Here is a 27,008-nt window from a genome sequence, read left to right as displayed (position 1 = left end):
AAAGCCTCCTTTCCTGACCACAGAGGCAGCACATCAGCACTAGACACAGTAGGCTGATTCTATAAGGCCATTTTGATACACTTATGAAATTAAGTGCATCAAATAATAATGTCATAAATTAGTCACATTTTACACAGGCAACCTACTTCTAATACTGAAGCACTATGCTGCCCATTAGTAATGTGAAATAGATAGGCATAAGGAATTTTTTATTTTGTTTTTCAAGTCATAAATATTATTTCAAAAGAAAAAGCAAGCACAAGAAAGGAAGTTATAAGATTAATGACAGCCAATCACAGCCACTTTTAACAAAGCCACAACTTTAACATTAGGACACTGAAAGATATGCCTCTGGCATTTGTGGAGGAGGATGTGTGGATGAATCGCATAACTGATGGATATCCTACTTTCAGAAGGCAGCTCTTCTGCCAATTCATGTTCATTTTTATCTATCCCAATTAAGCAAACATAATGCAACGTAGCCTATTACTTCTCCTGTACCAAGTACCCATTTGAGAGAGATTCATTCATAACTGTGTACACAACAAACTTCAGGAGGAACAGTTCAGTGCTATGTATCACTACCAGGAAAAGGGTAAGTCTAGACTTTACAAAATCTGCGTTCCTGTTCATCCATGAGGATCCTGTTCGCAGCATAATACTAAGAAACCCCAATACTTTGTTAGCATTAAATGTAATAGTGTCACCCCAATAGAAACCACAGCAATAGTGCAGAGAGAAAACATTTATCACAGCAGATGTGATTTCTTTCAGTCTCTGGTAATATCTAGGGGTTTTAATACAAAGGTATTAAAAATTAATTGTGCTATCAGTCACTTACATAAAAGTGTTAGTGTATGTGATGAACTCAGCTCTAGATCTAAAGGAAGTCATGAAAACAAAAATGGTAACCTAATTACTTGATCTGAATTATAACAGTGCCATAAGATGCAAGACGTGCTTTTAACAAGAACAGACTTGTTCAAGACCAAAATTCCTCTTTGTGTTATAAATTACTTTTTAGAACACTATGGGTACATCACACTACAGAATGAAAACCTAATATGTGCAGACATGCAATCTCAAAATGGTCCTCCAGACCAGAACAAGACATTCACACAAAGACAAAAGTCCCATAAATTTGCCAGCTGTTGCCTGGTACCCTAGAGGCATAGCAGACTTCACAACTCAAAAGATAAACAACAGACAACTGTGGGCAGCATTCAGCTTTAGCAATGGTCAGAGGCTAAGAATAACAAAGAACATTGCATCTCTCAACAGCAATAAAATCTGCCCAGCATCCCAGTCTCTGGCTTTAAAAACCTCTGCTAATGACTGGGGCCTAGCACTGGTCCCATTGGAGTCAACGGGGCTTCAGCTGGAGAAGAGAGCACTCATACATTTTCATTTACATGATCGGTGAAAATAGTAATGGATAGATAGTATCACAATATATTAAAGATTTTTATAAAGTCATAAGAACAAACTGCTTGACTAATAATCAGTTTCAGAAAAAAAAAAGAAAAAATATCAGGAACCGTTTTAAGAAAAACTCATTTTGGCAATCTAATGTCATGAAGTTCACAAAATATTTTTTTCTGTCTGAAATAACAGAATCTTATGGGGGAGTTTATTTCATTCATGGCCTTTTCTCCCCAGTATTTTCAAATCTCTACAGTTTGGGGCCCTGTGTGAAAACACTTGCAATATTTTACTCTGCCAAGTGACAGTATACAACTTCATGCACAAAACACACAGCTAAAGCCTTCTAAGCGAGTACAGATCCTTGTACAGCTTTCCCAATCCCCAATCTTGGGGTTTTTTTTAGTGCAAGATGCAGCTCAGCACACACCAACCCATCAGCGACAGGCCATCCTCCAACTACTAGCATCTGTGGGAAGTGGTGGGGAGGCTGCACCCTCCAGTTGTGCAGAGCCCTGGGTGTCTGATGTACTCCATCATTTAGCCTTCACACTGGCAAATTAAATAAAGATGCTATTTTGCTTCTTTTCAGAGCTGATTGGCATTTTAATTAGTCTACAGTTAGAAGTGTTAATCACATTATGAAGCAAGGCGATAATTCACAGCTAGTAAAATTTCCAGCCACGGTTTTACAAGCATCAATATACAGTTTACCTCATTTGTTTTTTAAAAAAAAAAACAAACCCAAACAAAAAACCACCAAAAAAACCACCCAACAAACAAAAAAGCACACCCACAGTGGTATAAACTCTTTTTCAAAGAAAATCAGCTTCCAGGAATCCATTCCTAAGAGAGGATTCTTCTTCCCTTCTACAAGATTATCTAAATCCCTAATGACTTCTTTCAAAGGACTCAAATATAGTAACTTTATTTACTACATTCATTTTGATAGATTCATAACAGTATATGCATAATAGTCTAGACCCCTCCTTCCCATAAGCTTCCTTCCTTCAGCCCACTGATATTATTGTATAAACAAGTTTTGTCCTTTTATTTTTTAGGTATTCTACAGATGAAAAGCTTTTCACTCCAGCAGATTTTCAGAAAAGAAAGTTGTGCTTGCTATTAAAAATAGGGAGCAAAAATATGCTGGATGATGCATATAAGCACCTGAAATGGAGCAGTGGTGTGTGTATATATATATATGCACCACCATTTAATTTTTTAAGGAATGTAAAACCTTCACAACAAATATTTTTAAATTAATCATTAATTTGTTTACTTATTTGGAGAGTTCATGTCTGCAGGATGATTTATCTTCTACAAAGCTCAGCCATCTGGCTGTTGTGAAAGCCTAAAAGAACATAAGAAAAACAAATGGCTAAGAGATTCCTTTATTTTTCTAAGGAATATTATGGGTGTGGTGGGGCTGTTCTGGCAGTGTGTATGTGCGTGGGTCCAGCAAAGGATGGCTATAACATAGCATCATCTACTTGGTAGACAAAGTTTTTCACTTCAGTTATTAGATACAATAATCCCAAGATATACTCAACACACCCATTGTTTTCAGTGCAAAGAGGTAAAAAAAGGTAGTATTTGAGAAGTTGAAGGTGCCCCTGTACACAGATGCATCTCCAATTATGAGAAGCACATTTAATAAAAACTTACCTATCAGATGCAGACGTTAAGATGAACTTCATTCTGTCACGACAGGAAGTGTACAAAAAGCTTCCTAAGTTACATTACACTTACCAGACACTATAAATGTTCATGTAGTGTTTCTTTGCAGAGTTTTGATTTATAAGTCTAAAGTAAGAAAGGGAATGCCAACCTTTGTCCCTTTCTTTTACTTCTTTAAAGGGCTCAACAGGTTCCTAAATCGATCAGCCATACCTGTGAATCAGTTTAGCACAAGGCTAACATGCCATCATCTGCAACTATGCAGAATTTTCTGTTGTCATGCCTAATTCCTGACCCTGTAGATGAACCAAACCACAATAAAAGATGTCCTTACACCACAGCAGTGTGGTTTTAGAGGGAAATTGGACAAATCATTTCAAAGTTAAGATATATGAAATTTCTCATATTTTTTTCCTATTGAATGTTGACCCTTAAGTCAGCAAGAACACTTAATCCCTTGTCAGCAATTTCCATAGGCAATGATCTGTTGTTAAGATCTTATCACAGTCCTTGCAATTCTTATATATCTTTTACCCTTCACTGGATACACATATCACTAAACGTTGATCTTTGAATGTAATGAAATGCACAAAAATCACAAATAAGTTGATGTTCAAACTACGTATTGCTCAGGCAGACAATTTCTTGGTAAAGCTAACTTCACATAAATGGACCCAGGGCAAGGAGGAAACCAGTTTCAAAAACATCACTTTCACACACATCATTAAAACTTAGGATTAAGAAATGGGGCAAGGGTAGCTACAGATCAGGTCCACATGGTGTTTTGTTTTCCATGTGAAATATGGATCTTGGCTCCATGAGCATGCCTTGGAGCCAGAACTGCGGGAGGGAGGAGGAAAAGGGGATTATTTGCAGGCCAGAAAGGAGTGGGTGTGATCACGGGTATGTGACCAAACAGGGTCCCCGCCCCGCCCCCCCTCCCCTTTTTAAAAAAAAATAAAAAATATAAAAAAAAATTGCACTTTTATAGGCCAAGGACTACAGAACTACTATATTAATCCCTCCTCAATCAAGGGGTTAAATTCCATGCACAAACCTCTGACTTGCAGCTAGCACAAGTATGTGGGACGGAATACATATACTGTTCATAGCATTTCATTTCTATTTCACACCAGGAACAATTAGAAATCTTATAAGAAAGTCCTTTCAGATTAATCTAGCCAATTTTTCCCTCAGTGAGGTTCATAAATTATCTTTAAAAAAAAACCCACAAAACTATCTGAGCAAAATCTCATCCAGTATTACTGTAGTGCTCAAAGCAATGATGTTTCCTTTTATTGAGGCATCTTCACAGTGTTTCTCAGAACAGGATTAGTCAATCAAGTAGCAAAATAAAAATACTATGGCACCAATAAATGCTCACCACAGGCCAGATCTGGAGTTTAGTTTCATCCTTCCTAAGAAATTACGTAGTTCAACAGTAATTATATATTCAATCCCGAATTCTTTGAATAAAATAGGAAAATGTGAAACTCATGTAATCTCTTACACTATCACCAGGAAAAAACTAAAATTGTCACTAGGAAAACTAAAAAAATACAGTTGAACCTTGCCATCTCTTCCACAGGTTTTCTTGAGAGAGGGGGTAAAAAGGATTTTCACCTGGTGAGGAATTCAAACCCAGTTTTGCCCCAAAACTCGCACTAATTATGCAGAAGATCATGAGATCCTCGGGCTGGCTAGTGTTCTTCAAAAAGTGGGCTTCTGACTTCTGTGCTTACTTACGTAATTCCCACTTCTCTGTTAAAATTGAAGTTGCCAGCATTATGTGCAGTGCAGCAGAGGAAGTATTCTTTCTCTCCCCCTTTCCTCAATATAACAAATAACGTGACTGTATTTTTCCCCACGTCCTCTCAAATTCATAGTCAACACTAAAAGAGACCATCACCACCTGGAAGTGCCAACAGATGTTATCTGCCAGTCGCCGTAGGCGTATTCCCCTCTGCCTTGCACACTGGCCAGCTATTCTTGTTGGAAGCTGTCCTTTCACACTGAACTGCAGGACAGCCAAAAAGCTGGTCTTTATGAAGAACAGGCGGATTTTTTTCCTTTTCCTTATAGCATCAAAGATACTTGATGCCTCAGAACACGCAGTATTCTTGCTCACTCGTTCACCACCTCATACCCTCCTGCCACGAGCTGGCAACAGAGAATTGCAGCATTTCCCCACTTCACAACTCAACTTGCCAGGGGAAAGTGCTGGGGGTTGTTCTGCAGGAGAGGCAGTGACCAAATTGCAAAACCTGTGCATCTCCCAGCAGGGCCCCACCCTTAGAAGAGCCTCACCTAAGGTTGATCCTTTCCTATCTTCTTATATGATGTTCTCATCTGATTTAACACACACACACACAGAGTTTAATGTCCTGTCACTCAAAACCATGGCATCTCACACTTCAGTTCAAAAGCAGCCAAGACAACCATAAATGTACAAGAAAGTTTGGAGAAGCTCATACTAAGTTTTCCAGTCTTTCAAAGATAAATTGAAACTGGAGAGCATCTTTCTTTAGCTGGACAACACAGATGCATATTTAACTCCTTAATTAAGACACCAGAGTTCTAATTGTTTTTTTCACCCACTTTTGTTTGGAAGTGATGGTAATCTTCACTCCCAGCCCCAGAAAACAGAAAAGATTATACATTTAGAAATATTTTTGTTTAGTTACAAAAGACTGTTTTAACATTTGGTAATTGTTAGAGGATAAAAAACTTGGCTGATGGGTCTTAGTCTTATCAAACTCTGCCATTAACTTTTATTCGATCTTCTCCTACTTCCATGAAGAAAGATACATTAAGTATTTTGGCAAAGGTCCTTCAGTTCAGATTCTCTCAGAATTAATTAGCAATGCCATTCTATTAATGTACCCAGGAAGGATACGTATATCGCCTTTGGCATTGTAATAGGAGGGACTGTAGGTCTCAGATTTCAATATATCACATAAAATTTAGCTAAACATGAAAAACAAAAAGTTCTTTATAGGATTAAGAGAAAATTAAGTATCTCATATTTTATCTATTTTGTTTTATTTGAACATCAATATCCAAACTGAAAGGGCTTTCTTGTGTTAGCAACAGTATTTGTATAAGAAAATGAATCCACATCGAAGAATCTTTCTTTCAACACCAGTGAGGGTTGATCTTCAGATCAAATACAATCCACTTGAAAATTCACATATAATTCACATATATATTCAAAAATCTGGCTTTATAATAAAGGCTAGATTTAGATGCAGCAGAATACAAACAGCTCAATACACAAATAATCATTTTTCAGCTAAATACATAGCATGTTCTCAAAACTAATACCTTCTCCGATTGCACTTACAAAAGAACATAGTTGGCCATTTTGCCACCTTCCCAACACCGTAACATCTATTAATACTTAAAAGAGATGTCATGTTCAGAGCTTTTACTGGATCATAAAGCTTCCCTTGTATACCCAAAGGTTACTAAAATTTTCACAGTTGACTGAGATTTATGAGCCAAGTAAGAAAGCTGCTTGCATGAGTAAGGCTTTGTAACTAAGCAAGCAGAAGGTAGTTCTAACCATGGAAATAAAGTACGTTATTCAAATAATGCCAGCAAACATGGCATGATGGGGCAGCAGCATTACAAAGGCAAAATACCAGGGAAAATAAGTCATAAGGAAAAAAAAGAAAAAAAAATCTGTTAACATAGTAAACCAGATTTTGATTCATTACACAGTGACAAAATTAGAAGTAGCCCATGTGAAGAAAAACAAGATGGAGGTTTACCATCACTGAAAGCAATCTGAAACAAGAACAGAAAGCAATCCCAGGAAAGTACAAAATAAAAATCAGGATACAGAGATTTACACAGCAGCTTGAAAACTGATACAGGTTTAAAACCTTCACTTTTTCACATCAACAAAGTGAAAGAGTCAAAGATAAAAACTGTAATGCTTTAGGAGGATATCAACTGATTCATAACTGCAAAGGGTGCCTATCTTGATCAGCTGCTAGGGAAACATTAATTTCTATTAGATTTTTGGGGAGAGTATAAAGTAACATATTATTGTCAGTTGAGTGCCCCAAGATATGCACATGTAGTGCTCCTATTTATCACTAGACGTTCCTGAAAAGCTTCCAACTTTCACATATAACATTCCTGAAGTGAACAGTCTGCTGAGGACAGAATAACTGACAGAAAAGTGCTTTTAAAAATCCAGGTGTAACAACTTACAGAATTTTTTTGTTTTGTTTTGCTTACCAATTGGCAAACGTTCCACTGTCTCCTTGGTGTTGGGTGATTTAGTCCAGGGGACTTCAAACCAAAACAAAAGTAAACCAGAACTCTCCAAACTGATACCATCATGGCCAGGGATGACATTATCTGTACAAACTGACAGGAGAAAAAAAAAAAAAAAAAAGAGGAAGACAGATAATCAGATGTTGAAAAATTCTTTAAGTTTGCTCTGCAGGAGGAAATTATTCCTATACGTAAATCTGAATGGATACTTTGCAACTCTCTTCCCCACATGCTTGCTTTTTTTTTTTTTAATTCAAAACAGCCCATAAACAGATAGTGGAATTCTAATAACCAAGTTGAAAAAAATCCAGCAATAATTCAAATAATCATGAAATTCTTCAATGAAAAGCTCTGAAAAATAACTGCAAATAATTCATTTCATATGTATGTAAACTGGAGCATACATTACTTTATCCAGCTGGCAAAGTCAGTGGTATCTATCTTGTCTAGTTGAGTGACTTCTATAAGTACTACAAGGAAAATCCTGAATTCTGAGTTTTAAGGTAAAGTACACAAAACCAGAAAAACTTTCTAGTAATGAAATAATTTATAGATAGAAAATTCATTCAAATGCTCTTAAATTAATATTAAGGACAAGCTGAGGATCTAGAAAACCAACACAGATGCAACAGCCCTACCAAGTTTTTCAATGTATCTTTCACATTTTCCTCAGAGCTAAATTTTCTATCTTGATCAGACAGAATCAGTACCCTGATTAACATTGCCCTCACCATTGGGGAGTAACTTAACAAGCATCTCTACAGTTGTATCACATACAGATCAATCTCATACTACACTGAGACACACCACAGCTGGAAGAGAACGCAGACTGTGTGGGAACAACTGCTCTTACAATATTACAAAGCCAATTACTTAACTTTCAGTAAAGAAAAGAGACTTGTGGGGGTGGGGTGTTAATATGATCACTCTAAAGCCAAGCAAGTCAATGACAACAAGAGAGATGCATGTACTTCCACACAGTAAAAGAAGCTGCAAGCACTGCAGGAGTTGTCCTGTGCTCCAGCTTGCTTTTCCCAAGAGGAATTCCAAGAGCTAGATTTTATCTCAATGTAAGCGTTCATACACTGATCACTTTCATTTTCTTTCACATCTGTTACCATCCTCAAAATTTGTGTTAAGCTCTACCACACGCAACTCCCAAAACTGCTATTCAAGAACACAAGGGTTTTGTTTTCTTCATATACTAAACATCCAGAGAGCTGAAACATAACATCCAACATAAGAGCAGTCACAGCTCTTTGATCAAACTCTGGAAATCAATCAGTGCTGATACCCAAAATAACAGCACCAAGTACAGACAGTTTACATTTCTGCAACCAATACTGGACTCCTTTAAGCAAGCAGACAAGGACCGAGTTCAGCGCTGTAGGGTTAGAGAGCTCACGTTGTGTTGTTCTCAGCACAGGATGAAAGAGATGGATAGAGATGATTTTTCCTGCTCTCCTGCCACAAGCAGAAAAAGCACCACTGCCCGAGAATCCTCCATGGGACAGATCTTCAACAGCACTAGAGTACGCAACTGAGGTACAGACTATACCAATTTTAAAATTGGCTGAAAATCTTGACTTACCCTGGAAATAATAAATAAATAAATAAATCACAAATTTCTAATCTTCTACACCTAATGTAAAATGCTAATTTTTATGATCAGATGTAGCAATGCTGATTTACTCCAGGTGATGATCCAGCACAGAGTCACTTTGGAAAACAAAAATCTCAGTGAGAAAGACAGCTGACAGTCAGCACTCTCCTCCCAGCTATCTGCTATCCAGAGGGCTCCCACCATTCCAGGAATTTCTCTGGCTGGACTCTGCACAGAACAACTTAGCATCCATTGGAGTTCACATGTTTCATGACAGCACTTACGAACCTATCCTGAGATGTACTTTTAAGCAAATCTAAAAAAAAAAAAAGCAGCAGCAACAAAACATGGCTGATACCACAGATCTCCTTTTTATTCACAGAACTCTTAATATTATACATGCTATGAAGAACATTTTCCTCCTAAGTCAAAAAACAAATGTGCCTTTTTTCCTTTCTCCCCAAATGTCAAAGCTTGTTCCGTTTAGGAAAGCTTGCAATTCAAACAGTTTTTCACTGAAAAAGAGTTTTACAAAGTGGTTTTGAACTATCTTTTGAAAAAATATCATCCCATTTTTTCCATTCATTTGCCCCTTGAGCGTAACTAAACGCCATTCAGCTTTTGTTTGCATTTATACTCTTTTTTTCCCCCCTTCAGTTGCCTTTCATCTATTCAACTTTTTAAAGAGAAGTCTTTCCTTCCCCTCCATTTTTTATTTATGAGTCCTCTAGAACAGTGCTCAGGAGTGCACAGAAGGCAGTAGCACATTTCTCAACACATGGGGTTCCATATGCGAGACATTTACACATGTTCATATATTGGGTGTGCTAAAAGTGCTCCGACTGCAACAAATTGCACTGCTGCCAGTCTCTACAGCACGGATAAAAGTCCATACCTTCTTCCAACAACCACTTTAAAGCCTATTTTGGTGTTTCTTCAAGTACTGCAAATAAATAAGTAAAATCCTGCTCAGAAGAATATTATACTGTTTACGTACAAAAAATAACTGAAAGATCCAGATACACTTTAAAGTTATTTCTCCACAGAGTCTATTTGATTCACAGTTAATGCAATGAAAACCAATTTCTCAGTAGGAAAAAAAAAGGGACTGTATGAAAACAATAAGTACAGCACTGGTTGCAAATATGGTAATCAGAGCTACACTACATGCCCTTCCTGATGGGATTACTGCTCCAGGTTTGCTCATTAAATTGTGAAGAGTTGGCTGTTCAGAGTCTTCTGTCAGGTGCTCCCTGATGATAGGAAGATCTTCCCAGCACATTACAGCAACCAAGTGGCTTGACAAACATCCTGCAAAACTGGAATATTGTATCTCAGCAGCATGCAATGGAGTTTTGCCAAATGCCTAACAGCCCTATTATTTCTCCCTGACAGGCTGTTTTACAGAAGTTATTATTTTCTGATTACACTAAATTAAAGTATGGGTTGCTGGACAGAACAGAAGGATATTTACATTGGACCTCTGGCATCATTATCATGAGATAAAGGACAAATACAAGCCAGAAATGATCCATTCAGAGTGACATTACAACTTGTTATACTGTATATTTACAAAAAAAGATAAAGTAATTGAATCCTTATTGCAATACAGATTTTTTTTTTCCCCCCTAAAGGTGAAGGCACCAAAAAAGAAGATAAAGAAGCTAGGAATAGGGAAATACTATACTTCATAGAAGTGGGAAGAACTTAAGAGCAATGGGGCTGTAATAATTCAGACCAGCTGGAGATCCAGTCTTAGCAAAACAAGTCTACTATACTCACAGTGATTAACCCTCAAGAGTCAATAACATACGTCTTACTAAATTGTGAGGCAAATGTATGTCTTAACAAGTACAAAAAGTAAATTGATAACAAGACCCTCCTTGATTTTAAATAAATTCAGACTGAACCTTCCCTACAGGTGTTTTATGTTGAGGAGAAGTGTCTGCCTACTGTTGTCATTTACCTCACTTCTTAGGCACATAGCACTAATGTGGCAGTACTGGGGTCCTGTGAAAAACAGCCCCCCTGGAGATACAACCTATGAAATTCTGTCTGATAATTCACCTTTGTTTCTGTACCACTCAACTGGGCATGGAGTGGCTGAAAATGGATATGGAATGGGCAGAGTTACCTCTGCTGTCCCATCAGTGTATCATCCAACAAAGACGAGGATGCATCTAAGAGGAAATAATAGTATGGCAAACAGACAGAACGATTTTTTTTCAGACAATGAAAGAGAAGGAGATTGTTTTTCTGCTTTACATGCCTTCTGTATGGAGACGAAAGCTACATGTGTTCAGTATACAGCATACTTTATTAATATGTTGATATGCACAGCAAATAACTATATATTGTTTTCTAATTTCAAAAAGATCAACCTAATTGTAAATGGTAATTAAGACATAATTATTCTGGCTCTATATCCATTACCATAAAAATTAAATCTTCATGAAATTTGTAGTTTCCAACAATGCAGTAAAATAAAGCCACACAGAAAAGAAACAGGGCTTACATCTGTTATTTTAACTATGGGAAAAGAAGAATGGCACATATGTTAAAGATTAATCCTGATCAAATTACATAGAAATCTGGGCTCATAGTAATGCCAAAGATGAGGAAACTGAAAAACCTATGAAGGGTCATATCTGAAATCTAAGAATCTGAATATAATAACCTTTCCACGTTAGTTTGCAATGCATCACTGATCCGTGTAGGGACCAGTACTGTGGTACCAGAAACAGAACATAATGTTGTTGGTTTTGAGGCTGAACTTCCTGTGTGGGTTTTAATGGTTATAAAATCCATTTGATATTGGTAAAGATACTTCTGGTCTGCACCAGCATAACACCCTGACAGTTGCAGTTATTTAAGTTGCTACCCATCACTCTTTTTGCTAGCCAGGCGCTACTGCCCACAGCACAGACAACAGAACTGAACATCATCTTACCTGTAAGTTTAACTGAATTTTTTACTCTATGCAGCAACAAAATTAGAAGTCCTCGCTTGACAAAGAGAGGCCTACTGTCTTGTCTGTCTGCAGTTAAAAGAGAAGTAATCATAGGAAAAATGAAACCATCAAATTAAATACCTTGATGACATAATGAATACAGTTACTCATGTGACAATAACTTTAACCTTACGGCTCCAGTCCAAAGTCTTTCAAGACTTGCATTCAACTAAAAGGCATAAGCATCACCCCAACAGCAAGATTCCTAAGGATTTAAAACACATATCACTATTACAGCTACACAGTTTGGAGGGGATTGTTTGTTCACGGGGGAGGCTGGGAAGGGAAAGGTAGAGTGCTTCTCTGAGCTGGCTGCAAATGGTTTCAAATTCCAAGACTCAGGTCTGAAATACAGAGGCTGCCTAGAAGAGACAGGTCCAGGCAGGATCAGCTCTGACTCTTGACTAAAAATAGAGCTGGGCATATAATGTATGTAGTGAATGTCAGTTCTTTCTGGCTGTAATTTGCCTGCGCCTAAATATCTAAAGTACAAAATTAATTGTTTTTTTCAAAATTCAGTTTCTTGTCACATACTTCTTGGGCTGCAGATCCTTCCTGAACTCTACGTGCAAGATAAGTCAAGTAGTATTTCTCTGGGACTTTCACTGTATGGTTTCCCAAACAGAAAGTGATCTTAACATGTCAAAGGAAAAATTAAACAATCCTCAAAATGTGTTAAGTACTCTGCTGATTAGTTTTGTGATTAAAAGCTCATTTTAAAATTCTACATATACATTCTGTGTCACATTCTGTTATTAAAGAAAATTCTTCTATATCGGAGGTCTGCAAAAAGACCCTGTGAACAACCCATGTAACGTGATGCAGAGAGCACTGCCCGTTCTCTCCTCTGGATTTTGAAATTTCACAAGCTAGTGAAGGCTGGTCAGCAGTGAATTCATGGAAAGCAAAGGGCAGCAAATACCCTGTTTTCAAATCTGAATTTGCATTTTGTTTTCCTTTCTGTCCCGGACACTAGTCCTAGCAGTCATTCAAAACTGATGGTAATGTGCCAAAAATATCAGGAGAGCTGACCACAACTGGCATGTTCTGAAGAAGGAATTGTTTTTGTCAAGTCATACTGAACTAAGTCATTAGTTTCTCCACATATACTACTGAAACCTAAAAAGAAAATCATAACCACAGCAATACAGGGCTTCAAAATAGCAGCTGAGTCCACAGAGGCAGCTAGATCAGAGAATCTGCAATTGATTTGGGTGTTCACATAAAAGGAGTGAAACAGTCAAGGTGAGGAACTTCTCAGAGATCAAAAACTGAAACTGTATCTATCAGGATGAAGTATTTGCCGGCGTACTTTTAAAGGCTTATTTCAGGATGGTTGACTAAGTTATTTTTCCTCCTCATGTCATTTTATACTGCACTGCTAAGGATCAGGTAAATGAGTTGTCTTGGGCCACCAATCCAGAGCTTCAGCCTCAACCTACAAAAACTGTTCAAGCAACTGTTGCTTCAAAAGCATTGACCCACGGCCTACTGACTACTGTGAACTTGGGATTAGACCTAGAAATTCATTACTCTCTTGTGGTCTCAAAAATATAACTTTCTGCCATGCACCATCTGAAGGGAAAGGGATTACATATAGCATTGACAAACACATTTCAATTTCTCCTTCTGCTTTTAAAAACAAAACAAAAAGTACTGAAGTAACTAGGCAATTCCAAAACCTTCAAGTTGTAACTGGAAAAAAAAATTAGGTTAAGTGCAAAAAAAAAGCTCTTCTCCTTCCTGATATAAACAGCCACAATAGCCTCTTCAGCTTTTCTTTTTTGACATTGAATAAGTCATGTTTTTTCATCTCCTCTTGTACAGGGAGTTCTCCATTCCTCTGATGATCCTGGCTGGACATTCCAGTTTGGATCCACATCTTTTGACCATGAGTGATTAGAATTGCTCACAACATACCCAGAGAGGTCTCTTGAATGCCTGAACATGAGTATCAGTACTCACCCTCTGGGAGCACTTCATTCGATACGCATTTCATTTTTCCAAGGCCATGTCACACTGATGGCTCAGTACTCTTCCTGTGTAAGAAGAGTATGCAATCAATGCACCCAGATCCAATTCCTCTGTGACTACTTCCAGCTGCAAGCCTCTGGAAGAGATGCTTTGACTCCCAGGTGCCCAGCTCTGGGGTTTGTTTTATTGATTTTCTGTTACTTTGGTCTTCAAGCCTGTCCAGTTCTTTCCTTTATAATATAAAATAACTGTCTTTATGATCCCTCCTAAGTTTTTGTCATCAATAGATTTCATCAGCATAATCCCATTGTTTATGCCAAAGTCATTAATAAAAAAACCCCACAGAACAAAAGTAATTCTCTCCAAGCTAATCCTCAAGGAAATAAGAAGGAATCCCTGTCCAGACAATCTTTTTTCCATAACTATTCATTGTTGACATATCTTAAACAGTTCCTTGTGTGCTGTGTACATTTTCTACCACTTACCATCATAACTAATAATTTGCCATTAGTTCTCTCGGTCCCTAACTAATAGTTTCCCAGTGTTAGATTTAAATTGCAAAGACTCTGGAGAACAGTAAAGTATAAAGTATTTAAAATTTCTCTGTAAACTCCTGTATTGAAACTGTTAACTCTCTTGTTCAACCCATGGGAGATGAATTTTCTCTTTTCCCTCATACACAAATAGATGTAGATTCCAGTTGCAGTGAGACTTTGAAGGAAAAGAGCAGACATAACTATGGAAACAGAACTTGCAAGAATATTTAAAATATCCATCAAGTTGAGCAGACACCCAAAGAGCTCCAGCAGGAAACTTCTACAATACGGACGAGTTAGTGCAATCCTCCTTGACAAATCTTTATATAAAACAAAACCATGTTCTATTTCAAATTCATCCCTCCTTAAAAGTACCTCCTTTAGATGTCAGTATGCCTGAAAAGGATTCTCCATGAATCTTTACTATGGTCAGCTCTATTTACAAACTGTTGGTTATATGTTCAAAGTTTTATCAACATAAAATCAAGAGAGTAATTTTGTATTTCTATTATTCATTTAGGAATTCTCTTGGAAAAACCAAACATTTCTACAAACATTTACCTCCTATAAAGTAGCGGTCTGCACATATTTAACTCCAACTTCTTTCAAAGAACACCTCCCCCCGCCAAAAAACCCCCAACCCAAACCACCCATCAACATCCCCCCCCAGGTTTACAGTTCCCTGAATAAACTTTATTTCTTAGTTATTTCCTAGCTATTTCTTATTTCTTAGATATTCTAACTCAAAACCATTTTATATTATTTTTGAGACTAGTACTTTGGTACACAGGTTCACTATGCATTTACTCATTCACCGTTCTTTTGGCATCTTTTCTAATATTCACACCTTACAAGCTTAAAAGTCAATGAGATTCATCCCAATCTCCACCTGCATGAAAATGTTTGTACTCACTTGCAGCATAAAGCTAATACGTGTGGTAGGTGATAACACTTCCTAAGTGCAGATGACAATACTAGCCACATGGAGTGAGAATGCTGTAATGTAGCCCTTAGCCCCTCAACCCCTTTGTTTCCAAATACTTTTAGATCAAATGCTGTATGAACGTGAGAGGCCCTCATTGCAGCAGGTATGGCAACTAAAAAAAAGCAAGAGATATCCAGCAGCAAATTCTGAAATAGATTGTGTGAGGTCTTTCCTGTATTTTCAGCTTCAAAGACCAACAGACTGTATAAAAGAAAACAAGGGTTTGGCAACAGATTTAAAGATTATGGTTTTAGCAGTACTAGAAGAAAACCACAGAAGGTTATGGCAGAATAAACAGATTTAAGAAATCTCAACTCTTCCATTGATTTCTAAACTCAGTTTCCAATGCTCAGAGAATAAGAGCGCTTTTTGCTATAATAGTCCCTGATAGAACATCCCAGCTTTCATACACGTAACAGGCTGACTTTGAGGGATCCAGCCACTAAAAATGCCAATATTTTTAAGCACTAAGAGCCTGGTCAGAGTCTAGGTTCTATCCATGAGTCCTTGGAGCTCTAGGAAGAGTTTTCTAATTCAAGCTTAGTCCATCACATACTCATGGAGCAGCTGGAACCCAAAATGACAACATCTATTGCCAACTCCCATCAGAGCTGCCTCTTCACAACTTCTCACTACAGATGTAAATCTCTTGCTAAAGATTAACTCCTCAGAAGTCACAGCGTAAGTATATCCAAACAAGTTTACACACAGAAATAAGGCTTAGCACAGAATTTCTAGAAACAATGTTGTGAACAAGAAAACAGAGATTATGAACCACTAAAAAATTCTGGGCTGCCTCTTTTTCTACATAGCCTTTCCTTGGGAATCCATTCCTGCTCAGAAATGCCTGGGGTTCACTGCTTTCTCAGCTCTTTCTTCCAAAACATCCTCAACTGTCCCATCACAAGGAAGCATGTTCACTGTCTTCCTTACCAATCAAAGCTTATGCCCCCCATCTTCCCTTTCAAAGACCTTTTAAAATTATTTTTTTATACTTTCTCTTGCTACTAATAGCTTTCCACAATTCCAAACACCATTGTTTCCCTATTTTCATAAATACTGGCAAGCTGTTTCTGAGCTTCTGTTATCCAACTTTCTAGAACACTATACAGTACCGCAGCCTTTCACTAAAAGTAAGTTTTCATTAAAATTTAGCAAACCCATTAAATAATACAATCCTACCAACTCATGATGAAAATACGTAATACAGATTCTTAGGCCTTTTGTGTATTCTTACACACATCACTTATTCTTTCCATGTTTCATTTCCTCATGTATAATACTGGAGCAATTCTTTATTGCTCCTGTTCTTTGACTGGTCTCTGTAGACTCAAATCCTGCAATGTATATTTCTGAGGAGTCCCACAGTACATTTTTCCTACTACATGTTTACAGCACCTTGCAGAAAAGGATTTCAATCTTGGAGAAGTCATTTCAGTATTATTTTAATATAAATACTGGTGCAAAAACATAACAAAAAAAAGTTTAAGAACTTAATAAGGAAGAAAGCACCATAAGTTAAACGATTTCTTGTATAGTCCCTGGGATCCCAGCCACAAATACCAGAAAAACAGTTCAAGAAGTGATCCTCAGAAATGTAAAGTTGGGAATTAGATTAAAAATAATCCAGGACAAATGAATACCAATATTATTTAAACTTGGGTTTAAAAATAAGATGGTTTTATTCTGTAGTATTAACCAAATAAGTCAGAACTTGCCATGAAAAGAAAAATTGCATCAGTAGCCCAAAAAAGCCATTAGAATAAACACCAGTGAATTAGTTTTCCATGGAAACTATAAGGAAAAGAAAATAAAAAGTGCTAAAGCACAGACTTCTGTGGGGAAAGAAACTCATGACAGTGTTTTATGATGGATATTACATGTGGTCTGGGTCATAATAACATTGTAGGAATTTACCACCACAAGCTTTCTGTAAACCAAGGAGCTAATGAGGCCATTAGCTATACCAAAAGTTGGAACTTTGATAGAGACAAAAATATCCAAAGGTGAACAGCAAAGCGAGGAATCAGTTAATAGCAAATTTCAGCCACAGAGTTACTGTAAAGTAACTCCTATCACAGACTGGCAAGGATGAGATATAGATACAAAAAGGTAACATTATTATATAAAATGGGACCTGCCATATTGGACCACAGCTGTAAATCAACCACGCAAACATCCTGCCTCTGACAGCGATTTTGAACATTTCTCCAGATGCACCACAATCCCCAAAACTGACAATTACAGATTGCTCTGCCCATAGACATTTTTACTTAGAACCCTATGGCTACGTTTTCAGCACGGATTAAGATGCATCCCAAGAACGTTTTCAGCACTGGACTCGTTCTCCATCCATATCACTAATAGAAAAGGTAAGAGAACTGTGGGAGGCGGCTTTGGCCTCCTACTCCATTACTTGATGTAGGCAGGGGGCTGAGGAGGCTCAGCAGTTTGCTCAGGCCATGCATCGTTTGTGTATCATAGGTACAGCAATCAAGAAAATAGTTCCCACATAGGTATCTCGGAAGACCTACTGAGCAGGACACCACCTTAGCAAGGATCATAAAGACATCAAAGTGACCTAGGTAAATAATATCCACTGTCCAATTGCCCTGACAGGCTCAGATTCAACTTTTTATTTCTTTTCTTTGTGAATAGCGAGCTTCCTAGGAGCCAGGAGTTGGTCTGTTTAAGACCAATCCCAGTAAAACTGGGACCCCAGCATACTCCTACCTATTCACAGAACCCTGTACAGACCTCTAAAAACCCTCCTTGTAACCAGAGGCGTGGATGTTTTGCAGAAAAGAGCTTAATCTCATTCTAAACAAATACGGCAGCATACCCAAGCAGGCAACCAAAAGCAAATTGAGAAAGCTGAAGATGTTAGTGCGCATCCAAAGTCAGCATGCAACCAGCCAGATTTTCAGCTAATACAAACCAGCATTAACCTCATTAACTACTTCTGCTCAGAATCATCTTCTGACTTACAAGACACACGCCGCACGTCACTTCCCCCATCACATTTTTCACAAGATGAATCTGAACCTCACCAGCCTCACCCACCTCCTTCTCCTACAACCCCTCAGTTGTGTCCTGTTACCAGCACAGCTGGGCTTCATTACTGCACCCTCCACAACCCTGCGAAAGCACGTCCTGCACAAAGCTAAGTGCTCCTTTTGCTTCTCTCTTAGTGCTAGAGAAGCTTGAAAGCACCACCTAATGGCACAAATAGCATCTTGAATATTAACTTTTTAAAATGTTTCTAGAGTACCTTAAGGAGATATGGGTTCATGTAAGTAATTTTAGTGGCCACTTTCCATAGAATGTAAGGTACAAAATAGAAAATATTATTTCATCCCCCATTAAGGACAAGGCATTGGACTTTACCAAGCCATATTTATACAAAGGCATATCTTTCTATATTGTATGTCAGAGTTCACTGATATCCTCAATTTCCAAAATGGCTTAAATATGGAGTTCATTAGTGCAGTGACCACAATTCTGCATCTGCATTTAGAAGCAAACCAAATGAACTGTACTAGAGATAAGTAAACAAGAACATTTCTACTGTTAACTGCATCTGAAGCAAAAAAAATGTGCTGCACAAGATATTTCAAGAGCTCAGCTGTGGGCTGCCTTATATCATTAGTACTTACTAAACAGAAATTCGAACAACTGGAATCTGTCCAATTTCTTACTTTATCCAGAGTTTACCACTTGGCTACTGTAATGTTCCCAGCTATTTTCAAGAGTACAAATATAATGAGAAACTCTGATTTCATTCACAACAGTTTGGAGTGGATTTTGGCAGGACACCACAGATTGCTGTGGTCAACCTCTGACTCTGGAGTAAACTGCCTGTTATTCTATTCAATCCTGAGCAGAACGAATAAATACCCTTCTTAACTCCATTCTCACCACAGGAAGCCAGAACGGGAGTTAGTGATCTGCATATGCCTGCTTACATCCTTTGTATTTTAGTATCCAAACATGCAGACAAGCGGCACATCGTGACCAATAGAACTGACATTGCTCCAGCACCATCCAATATTTTTATCTTTATAGAAAAAAATTATGCAAGATGAACTACCAATACTCTATCATTAACAGCAATGAGAATTCTACCTTCTGATCCAGAATGCTTCTTTTATGCAAAAGTCATTATAATACTATTTCTGCAGGTAGAGAAACCAAGACAAGAAGAGATTAAAAGATTTACCCACATGTCACAACAGGTCAGTAGCAGATCTAGAAACAAAATGCAGTATCCCAACACTGTTCCAAAGTTCTAGTCACTCGACTATATAAAGCATATGTCATGTAACAACTTTAATCAAAGCAATAGCATAGCTAGACATCATCCCAGCTTCCAAGTCTTCCAGATGAAAACCTAGAAATATTGTCAATGCCGTTCTTCTGGTTCCAACTCCTGGATCTGACTATTAAAAAAATTAGTTTCTTCTGTGAAAGCAAATATGCTTAAAGTAGGTCTCCAGCACTGTGCAGGAACTTGAGTTGGCTACCTGCACTAGAGGTTGGAAACATGAAATGTAAATAAAAATGTCAAGAGAATGAGACACACGAAAGAGAATGTTTGCTTTTTCTTTAAGAGCATCAACATTAAAAATGAGGGTGTTGGAACAATTTTATCATATACAGGAACTTTCTTCTATGTAGAATTTACAGCTCCCAGCAGGCTGTAAAATTTTATTACTGAATGCATGACAACCAAGTGTTCAGATGTCACGTGGCCTTCACAGACACAAAGGAACAAGTGTTATTCCCCCTTAAAAAGTATTCAACTATAGATCCAAACATGAACATACCTGTACAATCTTTAATGTCAGTTATTCTTAACTATAGAGATACTGATCTCTCTAGCTAGGGGTTGGGTTTTTTTTCTTTTTTTCTTTTTTTTTTTTTTATTTAAATCTTATAAATCTCTTATTCTGATCCCTATTTTAATTTCCATTTGATTCTACTATAATATTTGATTCTGACAAGCAGCTACCAGATGAAGCTTTTACAAAGAAAAAAAATTTACCTACATTGAAATAAGCTGGTACTGAAGCTGTTTCCACAAGAGCTAGCAAAAAACTACACCTGTAAATCCTTATTGCTTATTACCTATATTGCAGTTCCCCTATACAGCTTTACTTGACTTGCAACCTTTTTTTTTTTTTTCTTATTAGCCAAGGCATGATTTTCCCATATGAAGATCTGTTTTATGGAAGACTCACTCCTCTTTGGAACCTCAAGGTTTTCACTGAGACCAGATCCAAAGCAGTTTGAAGTTTAACTAGGGCTTTGGAGTTTACAATGAAAGATACTTCTATTTGACTCAGCCATAGTAACTATATGTTAGTCTCATATTTGCTTTGTTTGGATTTTTTCCTTATTCTGATTGCACAGAGGAAATACTAACACTAGCCAAATGAACAGAGAGCCAATTGGAGCCTGGGATCATCCATGAACAATCAACAATGAAGGAAGAAAGATAATTCCATTTGTTACAGATTATAACATATTTTTACAATGTTTTTTGACTTTTCTATACGATTGCCTGTTATGTTGGGTATATGCACTAAACCACAATAATATTTAGCATACTGAGAACTCCTTATATATATCTTGTATTTAGAAGTGCTTGCTGTGTTTATGTTTAAACCAGATAACACAGATGGTTTCCCCCTCCACAAATGTATAATAAATCTAAATTGTAAATCCCCATTTATTTTGGCTGTCTTGACAAGACTACTTTGAAATTATCATGTATTTCATTTAAAGGATTTTTTCAACTTTCCCATGTTAAAGTGAATCTCCTGGGAAGGAAAAAAAAAGGCACTTTCAAAACAAAGAACTTCCATTAATAGAAAAATATTTTAAAATGGTAAAAATGGAGCAGATTCAGAGCTTACTATTTTTTGTCTACAAATTGAGCATAAGGGTTTGTTCTCTTTTTTTTTTTTTTCTGGATTTTTATTCTTTTAATTACTCTAAATTGGGCTAGTTGGAAAAATTTTTTGCTTGGGTTTTATAGCTTGCGTTGTAACGAAGAACAAGATGACATTGAATATTATGGCCTGTTTTCATTCCAGCTCTACCAGTTTAACTGATGGTATGATTATCAAGTCACCTAGCATGTAGAGGACTAGAAATCGAAAATCCATGCTCTACTTTTCTTTCTGGCACCGTCTGTTGCTTCATCTCAGTTCCTCTAAAATTCACTGGCATTACACAAGGAATGACATTCTACATTTTGTCTGTTCAAACTTCACAATAAAAGACAAATATACAAAGGGAACAAGTTATTCAAAACATAACAAGTGAAATTATTAAGACAAAGTCCTCAGCTCCAGTCAATGGGTATATCAGATTTCCATACAAGACTTCTCCCAGTCAGGTGTGCTAAAAAAAATATAGCATAATTAGATGCAGATCAGGATTGCTATTTAAATAAAACCAGGATTAACAATACCATAGACAAACATAAAACTGTTAGGAAAGTGTAAAAATACACAGATATAGGGTTGAAAATACTGAACTCCCAAAGCTATGCTGGATTCACCATAAGCGTATTTGTCATTCCCTGTAACACCTCCACAAGTATTTCTTGTTTGCAGAGCTTAAAGAACTATTCAAAAGTAGGAAAATTATAACCAGGTTCTGTTTACAGATGGGGCAGCCAAAGGGTCATGAAAAAATGAACATTCATGTAACAAGCCACTAGAAGAACGAGGTATCAGGCCACTAAAATTCTCAGTTAAAATGTTCACAAAAAAATCAGTGCATTACAGCAGCAAAGAGGCACTTAGTCCTTTCGCTTGCCTTTCCATGCCCACACCTTAAGTGTATTTCTCCATGGCAGTTTCACTTAAAACAAACATGAGTGGAAAACCAGAAAGTGAGAAGGATGCCGTAATGAAGACAGGCAGACCAGAAAGGATATCAAGGCTGCCATGAAGAGGAGCTTGGCAGCCAAAGATGGAAAAACCCCACTCTTCTGAGCCATCTTCCAAGGAAACGATTCTTAAATGATCATGTCAGTACCTTGTACTAACTTTAGAACACACTGCCCAACTTCAACCAAATTTGACAGAGGATTGTAGGTCTCAGACATGAAGGTTCTACAGCAAATGCTGTCCTCGTTTCAGCTGGGATAGAGTTAATTTTCTCCCTAGTAGCTGGCATAGTGCTGTGTTTTGGATTTAGTAGGAGAATAATGTTGATAACACACTGATGTTTTAGTTGTTGCTAAGTACTGCTTATGCCAGTCAAGGACTTTGCAGCTTCCCATGCTCTGCCAGGTGCACAAGAAACTGGGAGGGGGCACAGCCAGAATAGTTGATCTAAACTGACCAAAGGGCTATTCCATACCATATGACGTCATGTTCAGTATAGAAACTGGGGGGAGTTGGCCAGGGGCCAGTGATCGCCACTCAGGGCCTGCCTGGGCATCGGTCAGTGGGTGGTGAGCAATTGCATTGTGCATCACTTGCTTTGTATATTCTTTTATCATCATTATTATTATTGATATTTTATCTTCCTCTGCTGTCCTATTAAACTGCCTTTATCTCAACCCATGGGTTTTACTTTTTTTTTTCCTCCTATTCTCTCCCCCACCCCAGTGGGATGGGGGAGAGGGTGAGCGAGCAGCTGTGTGGTGCTTAGTTACCAACTGGGGTTAAACCACAACAAATGCCCAGGGGCATCATGCAGCCACATGCTGCCCCTACAGCAACTTATTTCACGTGCAGCAGCGAAGAGTCAGGCCTTTCCACAGACTTTCCAAGCAGTCAAGAGAAGCAGTGAGCTTAAGAGAACATTGGCAGGTCAGTCTTCATATGCACAGCTCTGGTGTATCCTCCTGTCCATAAGCAGGAGAAATACAGAACCATATGTGATAAAGTAAGGAAGCCAAGCTTCCTTAGTTTTATTACTCAGAAACTACTTATATGCAGAAGGGAATCTACAAAGGAGAAATAACAGACATTGTAGACCTTTTTTTTATTGTTCATATTGATAAAGAGCAGGACGATTGGTGGTAAACATAATTTCTTTTCCTTTAAAGTATTTACTCAATTCATCCAAGCCTCTTACAACCTTGAAAATGGGTATTGCATTACAAAGTGTCCCAAGAAAAACTTCATGAAATCTAGAGCAGAAAACTGACCAGCTAGAGAGAGAGAAAGAGATTGCTCAGTGTCTACATAGGCATACCCCCCTGCCACTCTTCATCTTTCCATGTTGCCAGGAACCAGCAAGACTGCTGGCAACACTGATATTTTTTCTGTATCACATTTATCCCCTCATGAACTGATGCTTATCATTTCACTCTAACCAACCAGGGTGAGGGTGGGGGAGAATGCAGCACCCGGTCTGTTAAGTCTCCATTATACTAAACATATACAGGAACAAAATACCATTCTTGCCTTTCATAGACTAAAAGTTTATTTTTAATACTAAAGTGGTGTACTTGGGAGTCCAGCTATCTTCTCACATCCCTGCATGTGATGAAATCTGGCCACTGTTGTAAAAGATAATAAAAAATGTTATTATAAGTAAATCAACAATAAAAGGAGAGCCAAGGAGAATTTCCACCTTTTCTGGATGTGGGGGGGAACATTGTCACTAAGGATGAGGAAAAGGCTGACATATTTAATGCCTTCTTGCCTCAGTCTTTAATACCCAGACCAGTTATCCCCAGGGTACTCAGCCCCCTGAGCTGGAAGACAGGGATGGGGAGCAGAATGAAGCCCCCGTAATCCAGGAGGAAGCAGTTAATGACCTGCTATGCCACCTGGACACTCACAAGTCTATGGGGCCGGATGGGATCCACCCGAGAGTATTGAGGGAGCTGGCAGAGGAGCTTGCCAAGCCACTTTCCATCATCTATCAGCAGTCAGGTTAATCAATCAGGTTAACAGGGGACATCCCTGATGACTGGAGGCTTGCCAATGTGATGACCATCTACAAGAAGGTTTAACAAGGCCAAGTGCCGGGTCCTGCACTTGCGTCACAACAACCCCATGCAATGCTGCAGGCTTGGGGAAGAGTGGCTGGAAAGCTGCCTGGCCAAAAAGGACCTGGGGGTGTTGGTTGACAGCTGGCTGAACATGAGCCAGCAGTGTGCCCAGGTGGCCAAGAAGGCCAACAGCATCCTGGCTTGTATCAGGAATGGTGTGGCCATCAGGAGCAGGGAAGTGATTGTCCCCCTGTACTCAACACTGGTGAGGCCCCACCTGGAATACTGTGTCCAGTTTTGGGCTCCTCAGTACAAGAAAGGCATTGAGTTGCTGGAGCGTGTCCAGAGAAGGGCAACGAAGCTGGTGAAGGGTCTGGAGCACAGGCCTTATGAGGAGCGGCTGAGGGAACTGGGGTTGTTTAGTCTGGAGAAGAGGAGGCTGAGGGGAGACCTTATTGCTCTCTACAACTACCTGAAAGGAGGTTGTAGTGAGGTGGGTGTCGGTCTCCTCTCCCAAGCAGCTAGCGATAGGACAAGAGGGAATGGGCTCTAAGCTGCACCAGGGGAGGTTTAGATTGGATATTAGGAAAAATTTCTTCATGGAAAGGGTAGTCAAGCACTGGAACAGGCTGCCCAGAGAGGTGGTGGAGTCCCCATCCCTGGAAGTGTTCAAAAAACATGTATATGTGGCACTCTGGGACATGGTTTAGTGGGCATGGTGGTGTTGGGTTGATGGTTGGACTGATGGTCTTAGAGATCCTTTCCAACCTTAATGATTCCTAGTTTTTACTTTCATTAAAAATAATCCAGCCACCAAGCCAGGGAACATGAAATTGCTACTCTACCCTTAATTGGTTTAGTGTTGGACTTCGTAATGTTAGGTTAATGGTTAAAGTAACCAGCATGCACCTGACCTTACTAGTAAGGATAGTTATGTTTTTCAGCATAAGAACCAAAGTTTCATCAGATTTCACTAAAAATAAATAATTATAAGAAGAGTAGTTCTGGAACAGTAAAGCATTCTGACTTAATTCAAGTAAGGAACTAAGTGATTAACTCTTTAGGTTCCTCCAGTTTTTGATGTAATCAAGGGAGCCTTTCCATTACTTCAAAGGAAGCCAGATTTAACTCTCACAGAAGAGTTTAGGTGGAGGTTGGGCACTAAAACCCCCTAATACACACAAAAGAGAACTGTCTTTCGTGTTTATACCAAACATACTCCATAGAAACCACTCAGTGATGGCAAATTATAATACTAAGTAAAGCTGGACACACACACACACAAGAACAAGCCCAAAACCACTTTTTCATAGGAACTGAAACTAAATCATTTATTTAGTTCTAGTTTGGTAAATTTCATGCAACAATAATTTTTTAAAATACCATATGTCAAAAACAGTTCATTAGCTCATTGGCCAACGTTTCACTGCATTAACACATGTATTTTGTTTTGGATGTGATGCCTTAGAAGATAATAACGCCTTTGCAAGTACTAAATCAGCTGTTACCACGCAGCTGAGAGAGGATTTGCACCTCACTCTTATTTTGAGCTCAAGGTTCAAATTGGTTCTCATCCTATGGTTCAAGACTGTCCTTATTACTGCCCCAGGATATTCCTGGGTGGGGATCCCCTTTTCCATGAAAACAGATCATCTAAATGACATAAAATCTGTAGAAGTTGCCTGGAGAGGAAAAAAAAAAAGAAAAAAAAAAGGAAAAAGTTTTTCTGAAAAAATACCACTGATCACACAAAGCCACCATTAACTTATTATAAAAATGAAATACTGCCTACACTTATTCAGAGAACATAGCTCACCAAGAATGTCTTTTCTAAATAACTAAGAGTAAGAGATCTGTAGGGCCAAGAAGGAAAACACATTATTTCAAACTTGTCCAGGTCAATGGAATATAGGTTTGGAAAGATGTCAACAGTGTAGGAAGAATGAAATCTTTCAGTCCCCTGTACATACTTCAGTATACTTAACTATGTTAAGCTAAACTTACAATGCAAAAAACTTGTCAGGTATTCTCTTTCTGAGCCATTTCTATTGGTTGCCTTTCTAAAATATTTTTTTTAAATGTTTATGTCCCTCCCTCCCTCCCTCCCTCCAAGTATTCCAATTCCACTAGAAAAATTAGGTGTTGTTTCACAGACAAAGGATCCTAGTCAAAATAACTTCAAAAACTTCTGGAAGAAGCACTTGAAGAGGCCTAAGCAATTCAGTGCGAGACCTCCTCCTACTGCCATGCTCTGTGGGGGAGCTGGCTGGACACACCAGGGTTACAGTTATGCAACACTACTCTACAAGAATTCCACCTTGAAGACCCTTTTAGGATTATTGTGCATTACTCCATCAGTTTGCAAATCAGCCTCTTCTTAAATGGAAGACTGGGGGGGGGGGGAATTTCCATAAAATTGCCATGTGCCAAATAATTGTTTTTCTGTTAGCTGATGAACTCCTACAACGCTTCCATGGATACCTCTTAGATTATTTTATAGATCTGTTGCTAAAAGAAAAACCTCTGCAAACAGATTTAGGTTGGTC

Source organism: Pelecanus crispus, chromosome 9 (genome assembly GCF_030463565.1).
Source record: "Pelecanus crispus isolate bPelCri1 chromosome 9, bPelCri1.pri, whole genome shotgun sequence".
Taxonomy (NCBI): Eukaryota; Metazoa; Chordata; class Aves; order Pelecaniformes; family Pelecanidae; genus Pelecanus; species Pelecanus crispus.
Note: the sequence above shows the minus strand (reverse complement) of the source record.